Raw genomic sequence first — 19,960 nt, 5'->3', positions numbered from 1 at the left:
GTTGTACCACATATCTTCGGAACTGCGTATAAATTCAACTATATTTATTTTTCGGGTAAACAGTTTGGCGCCCACCGTGGGGCCGAGGATAACAGTGGTCTTTTATTTCCGAAAATACCTTCAATTCAGGTTCGACTACGAATAGCCACCAACCGAATGGCTTCACCGACCGATTACGAAGCTGGCCTTCAAGATGAAACCAACAACTTGGCACTACCTGAGATTCGAGCCAAAATACCACTAGATGTCAATTCACAAATTGCTTTGGAAGCAAACCAGCGTTCCGAACCGGAAAGAAGCATTCAGGGCGGTGCTCGATCCGTAGCCCAAGACACCCAAAATCCAGAGGAGATCGGGGCCAGCTTACGCATGATCTTTGAGATGTTGCAAGCCCAGCAATTAGCGATAGCTCGGCTACAGAGCCAAACTCAAGCACAAAGCAGGCCGGTTTCCAATTCACTTCGAGAGGTCCGGCAGGGGTTACTTCGAGAGGTCACCCCCAGAACAGAGCCTGCCATAGTAAAATCTAACGAGCAGGAATCGGGGACTACTCCCGGAATTACTAAATTGCTCGAGGAACTCACAAAACGAGTCGAAGCCAACGACATGAGGGTGGAAACGTATAACGCCAGGATCGATCAAATCCCGGGGGCTCCACCAATGGTAAAAGGGCTTGATTCAAAAAAATTCATACAAAAGCCTTTTCCATCGAGTGCGGCACCGAAGCCAATCCCCAAAAAGTTCCGTATGCCCGAAATTCCCAAATATAACGGTACGACCGATCCTAACGAATATGTCACCTCTTACATGTGTGCCATAAAAAGCAATGATTTAGAAGATGATGAGATCGAATCCGTGCTATTGAAAAAGTTCGGGGAGACCCTCTCGAAAGGAGCTATGATTTGGTACCATAATTTACCACCAAATTCCATCGATTCTTTTGTCATGTTAGCAGATTTGTTCGTAAAAGCGCATGCTGGAGCCATAAAGGTTGCAACGAGAAAATCATACCTCTTCAAAGTAAAGCAAAGGCAGGGAGAGATGCTGAGGGAATTCGTATCCCGATTAAAAATGGAACGCATGGAATTACCCCCGGTCACCGACGGCTGGGCCGTACAAGCTTTCACCCAAGGGTTGAACGAGCTAAGTTCGACAGCATCACATCGGTTGAAGCAAAATTTGATCGAGTATCCGGCGGTAACTTGGGCAGATGTGCACAACCGATATCAATCGAAAATTAGGGTCGAGGATGATCAGTCGGGGACCCCGTACGGACCTGTTCATCAGAACAGGACAGTAATTAATCAAAAGCAGATCGACAGAGAGCAAAGGTCAAACAGAGACCGATATCGACCATACGTCACCGATCGAGTAAACAATGGTTCAACACGCAGCGCAGTTCAGAACAGTCAAAGAATTGATTGGGGACAAAATTCTCGGGGGCTTATGAGTAAGAGCGGCTTCGACAAATATGCCGAGCCTATAGAAGCACCTCGATTATCAGAATATAACTTCAGCGTTGGCGCATCCGCTCTCGTGTCGGCCATCAGACGCATCGAAGACACTAAATGGCCTCGATCAATGCAAACCAATCCTGCCTAGAGAAATCCCAATCAAACGTGCGAATATCATGGTACCCATGGCCACAGAACGGAAGATTGCAAGCAACTAAGAGAGGAAATAGCTCGTCTATTTAACAAAGGGCATCTTCGGGAGTTTCTGAGTGATAGGGAAAAGAGCCATTTTAGAAGTAGGGGTTTCAGCAAGCAGAACGAGCAAGAAGAACCACAGCACGTTATCCACATGATCATCGGCGGCACCGATACCCCCCGGGGACCGATGCTTAAGCGCACTAAAACATCGATGGTGAGGGAAAAGCGATCTCGGACTAAAGATTATGCACCCATGGGGACTTTGTCCTTCGGTGATGAAGATGCAGAGGGGGTCATCCAACCTCACAACGATGCACTGGTAATATCCGTACTCGTAAATAAAACTAAAATTAAGCGTGTGTTGATCGATCCAGGTAGCTCGGCCAATATCATCCGATTGAAGGTAGTAGAGCAGCTCGGCTTGTAGGATCGGATCGTACCTGCAACTCTGATCCTAAACGGGTTCAATATGGCATGCGAAACCACCAAAGGGGAGATAGCCTTACCAATAAACGTGGCCGGAACTGTCCAAGAAACAAAGTTTCACGTGATCGAAGGCGATATGAGGTATAACGCCCTTTTCGGAAGGCCATGGATCCACAACATGAGAGCCGTGCCTTCGACCCTATACCAGGTCCTCAAATTTCCGGCGTCGGGAGATGTCAAAATGGTATACGGAGAGCAACCAGCCGCAAAAGAAATGTTCGCCGTCGACGAAGCCAAACCAATGTCCTCACTTTCACCGATAAAAGGATCAGGCCCGGAAGGAGAACTGGACACCAAATAACAATCCAGACAGCGACTTCAACCCAGCCAGACAACCAGAAAGTCGAAGAGGATGGGGACCAAAGGGTCCCTCGATCTTTCTAATTCCCAATGACTCCGATGCCACAAAATCATCGATCGAAGAGCTAGAGCAAGTCATATTAATCAAGCGCCGGCCCGAGCAAAAGGTATACTTGGGAACGGGGTTGAGCCCCGAACTCAGGAAGAAACTCGTTCAATTTCTTATCAATAACATCGATTATTTCGCCTGGTCCCATTTAGATATAACAGGGATCCCCCCAGATATAACGACGCATCAGCTAAGTTTGGACCATAGGTTCAGACCGGTGAAGCAAAAAAGAAGACCCCAGTCCGATAGAAAGAACGCCTTCATAAAGGACGAGGTAACCAAACTTCTCAAAATAGGGTCCATTCGGGAGGTAAAATATCCTGAATGGTTAGCCAACGTAGTTGTAGTCCCTAAAAAAGGGGGCAAACTTAGAATGTGCGTGGACTATAAGGATTTGAACAAAGCATACCCCAAAGATTCTTTTCCGTTGCCCAACATCGATCGCATGATCGATGCCACGGCCGGCCACGAGATCCTCACTTTTCTCGATGCCTATTCCGGGTATAATCAAATACAGATGAACCCGGAGGACCAGGAAAAAACCTCATTTGTCACCAAATATGGAACGTATTGTTATAATGTGATGCCCTTCGGGCTAAAAAATGCGGGGGCCACTTACCAACGCCTAGTGAATAAAATGTTCGAAGAACAAATAGGAAAATCAATGGAGGTTTATATTAATGACATGTTAGTCAAATCCCTGCGCGCAGAGGACCATTTAATTTATTTGCAGGAAACGTTCGAGATTCTGAGGAAATACAAAATGAAGCTCAACCCCGAAAAATGTGCCTTCGGGGTCGGTTCGGGCAAGTTCCTCGGCTTCATGGTATCACATCGGGGAATAGAGATTAACCCCGATAAAATCAAGGCCGTCGAAGACATCACCGTCGTAGACAGCGTGAAGGCCGTGCAAAGACTAATGGGTCGGATCGCCGCCCTAAGCCAATTCATATCGAGATCGTCCGATCGAAGTCATAAATATTTTTCTCTACTCAAAAAGAAGAACGATTTTTCTTGGACCTCGGAGTGCCAACAAGCATTAGAAGGACTAAAACGATATCTATCAAGCGCACCACTGCTTCACACTCCAAAAACCGATGAGAAACTTTGTTTGTACTTGGAAGTATCGGAAGTCGCCGTAAGCGGTGTCCTAGTTCGAGAAGAGCAAGGTACGCAATTCCCAGTTTATTATACAAGTCGAACCTTAGGAGAGGCGGAAACTAGATATTCGCTCCTAGAAAGGTTGGCGCTTGCACTAATAAGCGCCTCAAGGAAGTTAAGGCCATACTTCCAATGTCACCCCATATGCGTATTGTCTACTTACCCACTTCGTAATATTTTGCACAAACCCTAGTTATCAGGCCGACTGGCCAAATGGGCCGTCGAACTCAGTGGGTACGATATAGAATATCGACCCCGCACGACCATCAAGTCTCAAGTCCTAGCAGACTTCGTGGCCCATTTCACACCAGCCCTCGTACCCGAAGCCGAAAAAGAACTGTTGAAATTAGGTACATCATCGAGGGTATGGATCTTTTTTACGGATGGGGATTCAAATGTAAAGGGGTCCGGGCTGGGCATAGTTTTGAAACCACCCACGGGTGGCATTATTAGACAATCTATTAAAACTATCAGGTTGACTAACAACGAGGCCGAGTACAAAGCCATGATTGCAGGTCTCGAGCTAGCTAGAAATTTGGGAGCAGAAATCATTGAAGCCAGCTGCGACTCCTTGCTGGTGGTAAGTCAAGTAAACAAAACTTTCGAAGTTCGAGAAGGTAGAATGCAGAGGTATTTAGATAGACTGCTTATCACTTTGCGCCATTTCAAACGATGGACTTTACGACATGTGCCACGGGAACAGAATAATGAGTCCGAAACACTGGCAAATTTGGGGTCATCGGTCGAGGTAGATAATACGGGCTCGGGGAATGTAGTTCAACTTTCGAGATCGGTAATCGAAGAAGGACACGCCAAAATAAATTCTACAAGCTTAACTTGGGATTGGAGAAACAAGTATATCGAATATTTGAAAAACGAAAAACTCCCATTGGACCCTAAAGGTTCCAGAACTCTATGGACCGAGGCTGCTCGATTCACTCTGGCTTCAGATGGAACACTGTACCGAAGAACGTTCGACGGACCATTAGCGGTATGCTTGGGTCCGGGGGATGTCGATTATGTCCTACGGGAAGTGCATGAGGGTACTTGCGGGAATCACTCTGGAGCTGACACATTAGCCCAAAAAATAATCAGAGCAGGGTATTATTGGATCGATATGGGCAAAGATATGAAGGAATTCGTTCGTAAATGTGATAAATGTCAAAGGTTCGCACCAATGATCCACCAGCCCGGAGAACAACCCCACTCGGTCCTGTCCCCATGGCCTTTCATGAAATGGGGAATAGATATCGTCGGCCCTCTGCCATCGACCCCAGGTAAAGCCAAATTCATTTTGTTTATGACTGACTATTTTTCTAAATAGGTTGAAGCACAGGCGTTCGAGAAAATAAGAGAGAAAGAAGTTATAGAATTTATTTGGGATCGTATCATATGTCGGTTCGGGATACCCGCTGAAATAGTATGTGATAATGGAAAGCAATTCACTGGCGGCAAAGTAACAGGATTCCTCGAAGACCACAAGATAAGAAGGATACTGTCGACGCCTTACCACCCCAGTGGGAACGGGCAAGCCGAATCAACGAATAAAACTGTCATTCAAAACTTAAAGAAGAGATTGAACGATGCTAAAGGGAGATGGAGAGAAATCCTACCCGAAGTCCTTTGGGCATATCGGACAACATCAAAATCCAGTACGGGGGCGACCCCGTTCTCCTTAGTATATGGATCCGAAGTATTGATACCAGTCGAGATTGGTGAACCCAGTGCCAAATTTCGATTCTCGACGGAAGAATCAAATAACGAGGCTATGAACACAAGCCTCGAACTATCGGACGAAAGGCGAGAAACTGCCCTCGTCCCGATGGCCGCCCAAAAGCAGCGAATCGAAAGGTATTGTAATCGAAGAACCAAGCTCCGCCATTTCAAGCCTGGGGACTTAGTGTTGAGAAAAATTACCATCAATACCCGGAATCCGAATGAAGGGAAGCTAGGACCGACTTGGGAAGGACCATATCAGGTACTCGAGGACATCAGAAAGGGGTCGTACAGGATCGGCATTATAAACGGCAAACAATTATCAAGCAACTGGAATGTATCACATCTAAAACGATACTACTGTTAAGGTACAACCTTTCCATATTCGTTTGTATCTTAAAACTGACCCTTGCAGAAGTTCGAACAAGGGACGGATCTCTCATCAGAAAGCACGCATTGCACTCTTTTTTTCTTATACCGGTTTTATCCCGAATGGGTTTTTCGGCAAGATTTTTAATGAGGAAACCACTGGTCGTGCAGCATTTATAATGATATCCGAGGCCCCGTAAGAGAGTTACTTCACAGCAACAGGGTCCCAATAGGAAAACTGTAAAGAGCCAAATGGTCGAAGCGAGCCATGCTCGCATAAATTGGCCCGAACCCGGGCGTGTAATAACATGCGAAGAATTAAGATATAATGCGACCATTAAGCCTACGGGCTATTTTTTCATTTCGAGTTCGAGCAAACAGTCACTCGACCAAATAGCCTATGGGCTGCATCAATTCGAGTTCGAATCATTCACTCGACCAGGCCTACGGGCTATTTTTTCATTTCGAGTTCGAGCAAACACTCACTCAACCAAATATCCTACGGGTTGCATCAATTCGAGTTCGAATCATTCACTCGACCAGGCCTACGGGCTATTTTTCATTTCGAGTTCGAGCAAACACTCACTCGATTAAATAGCCTACGTGCTGTATCAATTCGAGTTCGAATCATTCACTCAACCGGGCCTACGGGCTATTTTTCATTTCGAGTTCGAGCAAACACTCACTCGACCAAATAGCCTATGGGCTGCATTAATTCGAGTTCGAATCATTCGCTCGACCAGGAATATGGTCTATTTTTCATTTCGAGTTCGAGCAAACACTCACTCGACCAAATAGCTTACGGACTGCATCAATTCGAGTTCGAATCATTCACTCGATCGAGCCTACGGGCTATTTTTCATTTCGAGTTCGAGCAAACACTCACTCGACCAAATAGCCTATGGGCTGCATTAATTCGAGTTCGAATCATTCACTCGATCAAGCCTACGGTCTATTTTTTATTTTTTATTTCGAGTTCGAGCAAACACTCATTCGACCAAATAGCCTATGGGCTACATCAATTCGAGCACAAGCAAACACTCGCTCGACCGTCAAAAGCCTAAAGGGACACATTGCCCCAAGTTTGAATAAACGCTCGCTCGGTTGCAGAGATCACGAGGTTCAAGTTTGATTAAGTGGTTTAATACATAGAGATATGTCTATACACAAAATTTATCTACATAGGTGGCTACAGCAATTTTTTTTTTTTAAATGGGAGCGGTCTCTTCTTTATCAGGTTCCCCCCCGTCCTCGGATCCGCTTTTGCTCCCATCGTCGTCGTCATCATCATCGGAAACCAAATCTTCAGCATCAGCTTCGAGTTCTTTTGCCCTTTTTATCTCTTCTGTGAGATCGAAGCCGCGAGCATGAATCTCCTCGAGAGTTCCTCTCCTGGATCGGTACTTAGCAAGTTCGGCGACCCAATGCGCCCGACCATTGGCGGATTCGGCTACCTCTCTTGCCTGAACTTGGGCAGCTTAAGCATCAGCCCGATAGATGGCCACGAGCACATCCGCATAAGTCTTTGCCGTTTCAGCATCGGATTCGGCCTTGGCGAGTACTGAGGCCAACCGAGCCTCGAGCTCCTCAATTTTTCTTGCTTGAACCAGGCCTTTTTCCTTCATTTTCTAAAGTTGGGTTTCAGACGATGATAACTGGGCTCGAGCAGTCTCTTTTTCTGCAGCAAAGCGGTCCATACCTTCTTTCCACCGCAAGGATTCCATCCTTATCACATCGATCTCCTCACGCAGCTTCCCTATCATCTCGATTTTTTGCTGTAGCTGTGAGACTGAAGTGTTAGCTACCGTTCTGGTATCGAACCCATAGGTTTTCAAAAGCATCATTACCTGCTCAGACAAATCATTCTGGTCTCGATAAGCCTTGGCCAGCTCGGCTTGGAGATCTTTTATTTCCTCCTCTCTCTGCCCTAAGGAAAGTTTGAGAGAGTTCCTCTCATCAGTAGCGCATTTTAGGTCGGCCGCGTATCGATGCAGCTCATTCCGGGAACGAGAACATTGTTCTCGATGGAGCGCCGCAACCTACGAAGGAACAAGAAGCGAAGTTAATGAAAGACGAACATAAAGGCAATACCAACAAAAAGATTTTTAAAAGACTCACCTGGCTCAAAGCCTGCCGCAAACCATAAAAAAGATCTGATTCATCACCGGCACCGGCAACATCCTCGATACCAGTAAACAGGTCATGAAACGGATCCTCTTCATCGTGGTTCCTACCTAGATCGAGGGCCCCCAGAGCTTGAGCTTCCCGAATCACCCCTACGGAAAAGCGGGAAAGGTAGGCGAGTCCTCGATCGCTGCTTCCCCAAGTGACTCGCTCGGAGCATTCCCCTGGGCTTGGAGGGGTTCGAAAGGCTCTTTGATTGTAACCCCTGCCGGTTGATTCGGATGAGAGGCGTCTTCGACATCCGATAGTTCGGGGACTCTACCAGAGCCTCTCTTCGGTATATTTTCAGTTCGAGACGGAGCCTCATAGGGCATCATCGATCCAGCCGGCGTTGAAACATCGGTGGCTCTCTTCGTCCGGACTGCCAGCGTGGACTCATTATCCTCTTCCTCTTCTTCCTCATCCCTTAGGCGCAAAACAGATTCTACGGTCAAAGGAATAACATTCTTGTTCGGCTTACGAGCCGTCCTCTTCTTCGGTTTTGGATATTCGGGCAACGAATCTCTCTTTCTTTTATTTTCCTTCACCGGCTTTGGAACGAAGATCGAGACATCCTCCTCATTAGACAGAGGTCTCAAGACCGCATCCTTACCCAAACCTGCATATGGGAAACCTTATAAAAAATATCGAGAAATGCCTCGTCAGAGTCCGAGAAATGAGCTTACCGTGATTTTTGGTCTCCCACCGACCCTTAGACAAATCACGCCACGAGCGTTCGGCGTACGTGGAAGTCGAAACAAGATCCCGTACCTAATTTTGAGGTCAGGAACCGCTCCAGGCATCCAAGGAACCGCTACATCACGAAAAGAGGAGTATCGATAAGAGAACAAATGAAAGAACAAAATAGAAGCAATAGCAAAATCACACTTACGTTTCAAATTCCACTCCTCGGGAAAGGGCATCTTTTCAGTCGGGATCAGGTCCAAAGTCCTTACTCGAACGAACCTGCTCATCCAACCCCGGTCCCTGTCCTCATCAATACTCGAGAACAAAGCCTTGGTAGCCCGATGCTGGAGTTTTATTAACCCTCCCCGAAAAAGTCAGGGACGGTACAACCGGATAAGATGATCGAGGGTAAACGACATACCCTCGATTTTGCTCACGAAATATTGGATCAGAATAACGATCCGCCACAAAGAAGGATGGACCTGGCCTAAGGTTACCTCATACTGTCGACAGAAGTCGATAACGACGGAATCGAGGCGACCCAAAGTGAAAGGGTAAGTATATACGTTCAAAAACCCTTTCACGTGAGAAGTGATGTCTTCATCAGGGGTAGGTATTATCACTTCTTTTTTCCCCCAATTGCAGTCCTTCTTTAACAGATCGAGGTGTTTCTCAGTAATCGAACACATGTACCTCGATACCGGCTCACACCAGCCAGGGACCGATGAACCTTTATCAACTTTAAAATCTGAAGTAAGGAAGCACGCCTCGGGGACACACTCCTCTGGCCGTGGTTCCGCCGGTATCTCATCGGCGACACAATGTGAAGATGAAGCTTTCTCTTTCTGAGGAACGGTTTGCGATGTTTTCGCCATTTTTGAATTCAAAAATAAGGAGTAGAAAAAAGTGATAGAGATTTGGTAGAATTGAGGGGTCTTTTCGGAAAGAAATCACAACTGTTTTTTGGTAGGCTGGAGAGTATAAAGAAGAAATTGAGAAATTTTAGAATATAGAAGATGCAAAAATGGTAAAAGATAAAGGTGAGAGTTATTTATAGGTTCAAAGCGACGGCGGTTCGTTATCAGCAGTGGCCGACCACCGCCTGACATGCATTAAATGCCTTGAAAGACTAAACTGACAGGACAGCTATCATGTGCGTTATGGTTGAACTTGATGGAATCGACAAGATATAATCCGATCGAGCCGTTGAAAATCATATCGTTTCTCGCCATATTTCTTTCTGAGAAACGAGGGGACTATTTGTATACGGTCGAAATGGATTTCAGCCTTGGCATATCCGGTACGGTTCGAAGGGTGGTATATCGAAGTAAGATCCCGAGGGAGGGGGAGCAAACTAACATAGAGCCTGGGGAGGCCGGTCCGTGTTGCGATCGATATCATAATCAAACTCAAACAAGAATCGAACCATGGCGCGGGTAGATCTATCGTGTTGATAATCCAAAAACCAACCTACATCGACCTGGAATCCATCCGAGGGCTCAAACCAGGATCGGGCTCGAACCAGGATCACGAGTTCGAGCCGAAATCAAGCTGGAACCAAAATCGAGGATTCTAAGCAAGATCGAGCTCGTAGACAAAAGCCGTTGCAATCCTACTAGAGGGAATCTTGGCAGAAATTATGGAAAAATTAATTTATCATGGGTCTCCCACTGAATGTTTATTTTATTATACTTGTTGCCAAACCCTTTCACTATAAAAGGACTTGTTTTCATTCTTAGAGGGCATCTTTTTTGAGACTTAGACTATCTAAAACTGTATTATTTCCTCTAGAAGCAAGAGTGATCTTTCTAGTTTCTTAGATTGACTCTATTTTGTTAAATCCTAAATTCATTGTTCATAATTGATTCGCCTGGATTACGTTTTCTCGAACCTATATTCATCCTTTTATTTATCCTAGCATTCTGTATTAAGTTGTACCACATATCTTCGGAACTGCATATAAATTCAACTATATCCATTTTTCGGGTAAACAGTAATATACCATAATACACTTAATTTTTATTGGAATATTTGTAAATTTATTGTTAGTTCGATTGGAATATTAGTCTATATTTAGAATGTAATTAATTTCTGATTGGGATATAGGTAGATATATCATTAGTTAGACTGAAATACGGTTAGATATATTGGAATACGAATATATTTTAGTAATCTGCTCTTGGAATAGAGAACTCAATTACGGGAAAAAATGGAAAACTTGCCTATTGATTATTGAAGAGAAGATTTATAGGGATAGAAGTGATTGTAATTAATAAGTTTTCCTTTTTCAATATGCATAATCTTAGGAATACTCCTATGTTTCAGACATTAGAGCCCGTTTGGCCATGAAATATTTTTCACTTTTCTCGAAATTTTTTTACTTTTTTTTCGAAATCGGTGTTTGACCATAAATTATTTTAATTTTCACTTGAAAATGAATTTTGGAATTTTTTAAAAATTTAAAAACTCTAAAAAGTTGTATTTTAAAATTCACTCAGATCACTCAAAGAAATTCAAAAACAACCCAAAATTATATTTATGTCCAAACACAACTCTAATTTTCAAATACTATTTTCATTTGAATTTTATTTTTATTTTTTTCCGGAATTTTACACTTCTTATGTCCAAACGCCCAGTGTTTTCAACCTTGCAGATGGATTGGTACGTTACATATGTAAAATTTGAAGTTGGTATGATTTCAAATTTTGGGGTAAATCAAGAAAGTGTGTCTTATAAGCTTTTTCTATACAATTCTAGTCCTGACAAAACTGAACAATCTAGGACAAAAAAAAAAAAAACCTAAGCTTTATTTTGTCCCACGACTACTTCCCTCGATCAATTTGCCTTCCAACCCCTCTCTGCAATTCCGTCCGACGAAACTTTTGTAAGTTCCTTTATTTTGGTGTGGTTTATCTTTTTGTTTACTTAATCTTTGCCCTTTCACGTGATAAATTTACCTAAAATTTGAATCATGTCCACGTTTTTATGATTTTGAGTTTCTTGAATAATTATAATAGTACCCATCTTTCATGATATATTACAATCGGTTGTTTTTCTTCTTTGTAGGTACCTAGGTCATGACACTTCAATACTTCACAGAACTATTGGGTTCACTATTTAATAAGATATGTAGAGGTGACGAGGAACTTGCTGAAATTTTTGGACGTTTGCCTCATTGTCTCGTCATTGATATCTTGAGTAGACTTCCGATTAATTCCCTTGCTAGATTTCGAAGGGATTGTAGGGATTTGAGAGCTTTGATCTCATCACAGTATTTTACCACCTTATATCTCAGTAGAGCTAGACCCATGCCTCTTCTACAAGATTTTTTGTGATACTAGCACGCGCAACAAACAATTTTATATGCTTATTGACAACCTTAATAAGGAGTACAGGGAGGTGCGGCTCGAGACACATTATCTCCGACGTGAGCTTATGATTAATAAGAACCTAGGAGAACACCCGCCTTATATTGTATGCTCTTGTCAAGGAGTTATTTTGTTTGCTAATCATGTGTACTGGCCTCCTACCACTTATTATGTTTTGAACCCGATAACACAAGAGGGAGTAATTGTACAACATACACATCAACCGGGCTACTTATGTGCTCTTTATTTTTGTCGAGAATTCAAACTTCTTTATGTGCAAGTACGAGACAGTTGGTGTCAGTACTTAGTATACATATTCAAGACACAGACGTGGAGGAAAATCCGTTCACTATCCACTTTCAACTTTTATCCTTGTGGTGGATCTCCAGCAGTTGTTAATGGAGCATTGCATTGGATCATGTGCACTGATTTAGAAAAGAAGGATGTTCCTCCTTGTGCAAATGGAATCATGGTTTTTCGAACGGATAAGGAAGAACTCTCTGCTATGCCTCATCCTGGAAGTGTGTGCAACTCAAAGCAAGTGCATGATACGATGAGACTCTTAGTGAAGGAAAATTGTTTGTCTTTCTGTCACTTGCTTTTCTCTAAGCTTGAAGTAGATATATGGATCTTGGAGGACTATGAAATGTGGGCGTGGAACAAAAGGTTTAAGGTTAATCTGTTTGCTTGTAGTTTGCCTTATGTGGTGCATGTCCCGCAAATAACCATGAACATGAATTGGTGGATAAAGCCTGTCTACATCCAGGACGGTGAACTATTATTTTGCTCGAGGGGTAAAGGTGTATATTTTTATGATTTAGATCATAATACCGTGAAGGGATTCTCCCTTCCGCGAGAGATGACTGTTGTTGGGACTTACATAAAGAGCCTCTTGGCAATAGCTTAACTCCCCTCGCTTTTTTATTCTTATTCTTTATCTTTTTAATTATAGTGTTTTTTTAAACTAGTGATGTTTTTAATTGAATTGGTAATATTCTACATTAAGTATGTTCAAGCATGTACGATGTATCTGTTATATAAAGAGCCCACTGGCATTGGCTTTACTCCCCTCGCTTCTTTGTTCTTATTCTTTATCTTTTTAATTTTTGTGTTCCTTAATTATCAAATGGTGTTTTAGTTGAGTGGAAAATGTTATCGCGTAAGTCCAAAAGCTATATGGGCGTGCATGCTTATCTAAAGGGGTATTAGCGTCGACCAAATGACTAGAACTTTCTCCGAAACGCTATTATCATTTGTGATAATGTAAGGTTTTTTTGATCTATTTTGTACCAACCCATTTATGACCCTTCCAAGTTTATATTTACCGACACTATTGTATGAGTCAAAATCTATCTCTAGAAAACTTATGTCATGATAGCATTAACGAGACATTCCATAGCCACCATGTGTCGAAATGGTTTAAGGAACAACGAAGGCCATGGTCGAAGAGTCAGCAAGGAATGAGGTCGAGGAGTCATCGAGGATCGAGGTCGAGGTCGAACCCTTGACAGAGTTATAACGACTCGTTTCAAGATAGGCTATTAAAGAGGATATTTTAGTGAATATTCTCTACATTTGTACTATTACTATTTCTAGTAACATGTTCCCTATAAATAGAAAGAGACACAATGATACGGGACACATGATATTTATTTGTAAAGAACACATTGACTTTGTAAGAGAGAATTTGGTCTTATCGCATATATACAAAATAACCTTTTCGCCAACATTTTTGTCTAGCATTTCCACAAGATCCAAGAACAACACAAATGTTCAAAGGCTTATCACTCATTCATCGATCATTGTCAGGAAGAACATCCACTGATTTTGTCCCCTTTTGGGGTTACTCATAGTTTTATTTACCTAAATGATCTTTATTGTCATTTATTACTATTTAATGTCATATTCCATCTTTTTAGATCATTGAATATCGCTATTTCTGCATATTTATTACTTATTTGGTCTTGACACACACAACTTCCCCTTTGAATATTATTTTTAACTAAGATTAACTCTTCTTTGAACAAATCTAATTGGTTGAGCCAAAATCAATATTTTTAGTAAAGTAGTTTGGCGCTGTTTGTGGGAATTTCTTAGTTAATGTTTTTTAGTTTTCTTTAGATCTACAGCTAACGTGAGTCACTAACTTCACAAACCCCAATATTATCTTCTTTCTTTGCACGAACAGAAACGTACATGGCAAGTAACCAAGGAGAGAGAACTAAAGCAACCTGTGATTTCCCTTGCAACCTCATGAATGTTATCAACGAGAACTGTGAAACAACAGGCGAGGACGTGACATCCACTGCCTCTCCTAGGAGCGAAAGGTCACCTCTTCCCCATTGTAGTATAACAAAACCCAATGGAAAATAGGCCTCCACGTCCACAGAACAAAGGGTGCCACCGACCGTGAAAAAGCTCCTCGAAGCATGGCTGACCGATACGCTAGTAAGCGCGCTCAATAAGCCCGTCCCATGCACAACTGCAGAAATCGCAAGAACCTGCACAGTACAACGAGCAGGCGAATAGAGAGGCCGATCAGACTCTCGAACACCAGGTATAACTCATAATATTACTAATAGTGCAGGTGATAATGTCCTCGCCGTTGTTCTGAAGAGGATGGAGGAAATGGAGAAAAAAATAAAGCACTCAGAGATCAAATGAAAGAACACAGAAACTAGTCGACAAGATACCGGGCGCCTCTAAGCTATTGCCAAAGAGGGACGCATGCAGGTTCATAGAGGAGCCGTACAACGAAGAATTAGCAGCCCCGCATGCCACACCAAAGACCTTCAAGATGCCGCCCTATCTTAGGATATGTCATCATCTGTAATCACTATAATATAGAACACCGTTATTTTAAATTAAATGTAATTGTCTAAGGATCACTTGCTAATTTATATCTTTTTTTTTCTATAAAGTTCCAGTAGTATGAGGATTATGAGCGAATGTGGATGGTTTCAAATATAAATTAAGAGATTATTCATTTCATAAAAAGTTTTAAAATGAGATTATTCATACATTGAGGGAAAAAATATGAAGTAATTAGACGTGTTGCTGCCTTCACACGAGTATTAACGAGTTATTACAAGACTTTACGTGGTCTTACGCATAATCATAGTCTAATTTGGAGATTAACTTTGTGACACCCATATCATTCAAGTATTTATGGCCACCAAAGTTCAAAGGTTAGCTTCACCTAACTTATGCGTCTTTGAAGCTACGAGTAAAGGTATCAAACTGAATCATAGATGGACAAAGACACTAAGACGAGCCCTACACCAACACTCTACGATTTTCATACTCGTCTCGCAAAATTATTTTCTCTGATACCAATTGTTGGGTTAAGCTGACCCAAAAATACTCTTAACATTATTAAACACCTTATAACTTCTTTTCTACTCTTCATGTGAAATTGTTTTTACATATCCAACAAGAAGATCTACTATTGTGGATTTCTAGTCATGGCATAATGATTCTCGAATAAGTATTTTCAAATAGACAAATGATTCAGAAGCATCCAACCTGCCAAATTAATCTTAGCATATTTTTTAAAATGTAATATCTTGATAACAATAATAATACTTTGTCATATTATAAAAAATAAGTTCAATCAAATTAAAGAATTTTTCATATTAAGTAAAATAGAAATATTATTTAGAGTTGGGCTCCAAACTATGAGGGTTTGCTCGTTATCTGGAAAAGGCCTGATAAAAAAAAGGGATTAGACTAATCATGGCGTTTTCACACTCAAAGAAAACTAACATGTCGTACAATTAATAAAAATGTACTATAATATATATGGTAACTACGCCTTAAAGCTACGAGACAGTCGCATAAAGTGAAGTGCTACTTTTTCATGTTCAAAAGTGATTTCGGATAGCCTCCTTTTATTAATATTTTTCAAATAGTTGATAGACGATATTGTAAAATCATAATATCTTTACACCTTTTTTTAGCATTCGTACACAAATAGAAAAAATAATCAACTATAAAGAAAACTTTAATTTAATACAAAACCTTCATCCATTAACACATCTAAATTCATCATAGTATAAAAAGAATTTCACTTACAAATGTATGTGTACTAGGAAAGATAATATAGTAGGGATCCGTGAACTATCAAATATTCAAAGGTAGACCAAAACCAAAGGCGGCACAAGGGAAGATAATATATATATGTTTTGCTTTAGACCCCAAAAATTTTGAGACTCCAAAAAGTTGTAATTACATAATTTTATAAATTTATTTTCACTTAAATAATATTAAAGTTTGTTTGAAACACAAATGCAATTTTTTTTAAGAAACACTTCCTACTTTTAACATTTGAAATGTTTTAAAATTTTAAATTAAACTACTTAACTTTTTATACTAGTAAATAAAGATTTTTGTAACAAGATTCAAGGTGTATTACATAACACATAATAACATCTTATTAACTTGAATTGACTCATACCAATATATAAAAAAATATTAATGTGTGAAGTTATGTACGAACGAAAAAGTAAGGCGACATTAATTTTTTGAATAAAGGCAACAATAAAATAAAAAAGCAAAGAGGTTTTACTCCCGTGGTAGTATTGAAATAAAGAAATAAAAAAAAGTACTTTTAAATAATAGGTAGCATAGAAAGAAGACAACAACTAATAAAAAAGCAAAGAAGCTTTACTCCAATAGTAGCATCAAAACAAAAATAAATAATAAAAATTTAGATTAATATATAGCTAGCATAGAATGAGGCAACAATTAAATCAAAGACACACACGTTTTACTCCAAAAAATACCTTAATTAGTAAGGAGGAATAGTGTTGCAAGAGATGAAAAATGGCGTCTGACACTTTGGAGAATACGAGATTGGATGTCAAATCAGAAATTACCTGAAAGAAGTCAACCAATGCAAGACATTCGAAACTCGGAAGAGACCGATACTACAAGCACTCTATTTTTACTACTACAAGCAACTGTTATATTCTACAAAGATATTTACTTACCACAATATGCAGAGGCGAATGTAGTGAACAACTAACGGGTTCAACTGAACCCATAACTTTCGACGTTGTATAAATATTTATATGTAAAAATTTATTAAAATTACAAAAATAGTGGATATGAATCCATAACTTTAAAAATATAATGGGTTCAATGCTAAAAACCTTAAAAGTTGAACCCATAAAATTTAGATCCTGGATCCGCCTCTGACAATACGTGTAATATGCAAGATAGTAAAGCAATGATCTATAAACTGCCAAGTACACAAAAGTAGTCAAAGCTAGTTGCCAATAATACTTTTCAAGTTCTACCACCTTCTCTGAATCAATAACCTTATTGGATCGGGTTATTACTTCAGGAACGGATAATATCGGGTTTAACTCTTTGTAACGATCCGACTTATCATTTTAAGAATTTACGCCCTGTTCAGTGGCTTAAGGTTTCGAGAAGTTTCGTAATATGTATTATGACCCGTGGGTGTGGTCGAGTTTGATTTTCGGAATTTAATTAAAAGAACAATTCTTATTTAGAAACTTAAATGGAAAGAGTTGACGGAGAGTTGACTTTTGAGCAAACAACCCCGGAATAAAAATTCGATGATGGAAATAGCTTCGTATGATAATTTCAAATTTAGGCGTATGTTCGGATTTGGATTTGAAAGTCCGTAGGAATATTCGACATATTTTGGCGAAAGTTGGAAAATATAAGATTTTTGGAAAAGTCCGACCGAATGGTGATTTTTTGTTAACGAGGTTGGATTTCGATTCTGGAAATGAGAATAGCTCCCTTACTTCAATTATGACTTGTGTACAAAAATTGAAGTCATTCCGGATTGATTTGATACGTTTCGGAGCAAAATATCGAAGTTGGAAGATTTGAAAACTCAAAATTTGATTCGATGCGCGATTCATAATTTCTGTTATTGTTTGATGTAGTTTGAAGCCTCGACTAAGTTCGTATTGTATTTTTGGACATGTTGGTATAATTGGTTGAGGTCACGGGAGTCTCGGGTGGATTTCGAAAGGTTAACGGAGCAAATCGGACTTGGAAGAAGCTGCTGGAAAATGGCAGCACCTGTTGGATTCGCACCTGCGGAAATTTGGGCGCAGGTGCAACCTCGCAGAAGCGAGGATTTTATCGTAGACGCGGCCAGGGTAGGACTGGGCAAAGGTCGCAGATGCGGACAACCTTCCGCACCTGCGCAATTGCAGATGCGAGGTTTAGGTCGCAGAAACGAAAGGAGCAGGCATGGGTAGTGGTCGCAGGTGCGAACATTTTTCCCGCACCTGTGAGGACGCAGAAGCGGAACTTTTCCGCAGGTGCGAGAGGGTAGTGGTCAGTGGACATTCACAGAAGCGAGCTCGCAGGTGCGATAAAATGGTCCGCATGTGCGAAACTGGGCAGAAACATAAGGATTGAATTTGGTCACTTTTGGCATTTCGTTTTGGCATTTTTGGAGCTCGGATTTGGGCGATTCTGGTGGGATTTTTCACAAGCTTGGTTAGGGTAAGTGTTTTATATCCTAAAGTGATTATATTTTATGAATCTATGATTATATTCATCATTTAGTTCGGATTTAAATGTAAGAAATCAAGATTTTTATAAAATCTTCCAAAAACGAAAAATTAGGATTTGGAAGTCGAGTTGTTATTGGAATTCGATAAAATTGGTATGGTTGAACTCGTATCGGAATGGGTGTTCGGATTTCATAAAAATTATGTCGGGTTCCGAGAGGCGGGTCCCGCATTGACTTTTGTTGGCTTTTTGGAATAAATTTCTAAGTCGACGTTTTATTATCCGGAATTACTTCCAATGAATTTTAACGAAGTTATACAATTAATTTGGATAGATTTGAGCGGTACGGAGGTCAATTCAAGCAAGAAAGCGATTTTGGAATATCGGTATAACTTCAAAAAGGTAAGTATCTTACCTAACCTCGAGTGGGGGAATTACCCCTTAGGCTTTGAGTCTTATGTAAAATTTGTGTAATTGAAAATCATGTATGCGTTATATCTGCAAATTACATTAGTTAAAAATCTTTAAACTCCCTTATGTATTAAATGGAAAATTATTGGCACCTATTAAATTCTCTATTTGTCATGCCTGGATCCTTGTTTGTTGAAATTATTTTTACATGATGATTCGGTGTGATTGCCACCTTGATTTTTTTGTGAAATATTATTTTGTTAAGTTATTCATTTTCGGATATTTTGTTAAGATTTTTGTGCACATTATGGTCGAGCCATGGACACCTTATTATGGAAAATAAGGTATTGTTGATATTTATGACAAGTTGTGATATTTGAGCACTTGATGTGCAATATGTGATAATTGTAATATTTGAGCATTTAATTTGCAATATATGTTATGTTGTAATATTTGAGAACTTGAGGTGCAGTTTATAAGATGTGATATTAGCACATTATATTGTGGGAGTTATGTTCGGGTGTTTGCACGAGGTTTCTGCCGTGCTATTGTTACTATTGATATTTACACATGCGGTGTGACAAGGCGATATATATATATATATATATATATGTGTGTGTGTGTGTGTGTGTGTGTGGGGGGGGGGGATTGCGTATGTGGCGAGACAAGGTAGGATTTGTGTTTCCAGCTTTTACTAATTTTTAAGGTTAAGTTGTTTTGAATAAAAAAAATTATTGTATGCTTTAATTCTTATAAGTTTCACATCCAAATCAGCAACTATCATGTGTTTTATTTTTATTGAAATGTTATTTTCTCTACCCAAATAATTTCTAAAATAAATTTATTCTTTTGTTGATTTCCTACTTAATTTAAATTTTAAACTTACCTTATTGGGAATAAATTGATCATGTGGATCTTATATACATTGATATTATTGGCACGTGAGTAGTCCGTGCAGTTGTGATAGAAACATGGGCACGAGGTGTCGTGAAAATATAAAGGTGGGTTGAGACCCGTATTTGATGATTATGAAA

This window comes from Nicotiana tomentosiformis, chromosome 4 (genome assembly GCF_000390325.3).
Source record: "Nicotiana tomentosiformis chromosome 4, ASM39032v3, whole genome shotgun sequence".
Taxonomy (NCBI): domain Eukaryota; kingdom Viridiplantae; phylum Streptophyta; class Magnoliopsida; order Solanales; family Solanaceae; genus Nicotiana; species Nicotiana tomentosiformis.
Note: the sequence above shows the minus strand (reverse complement) of the source record.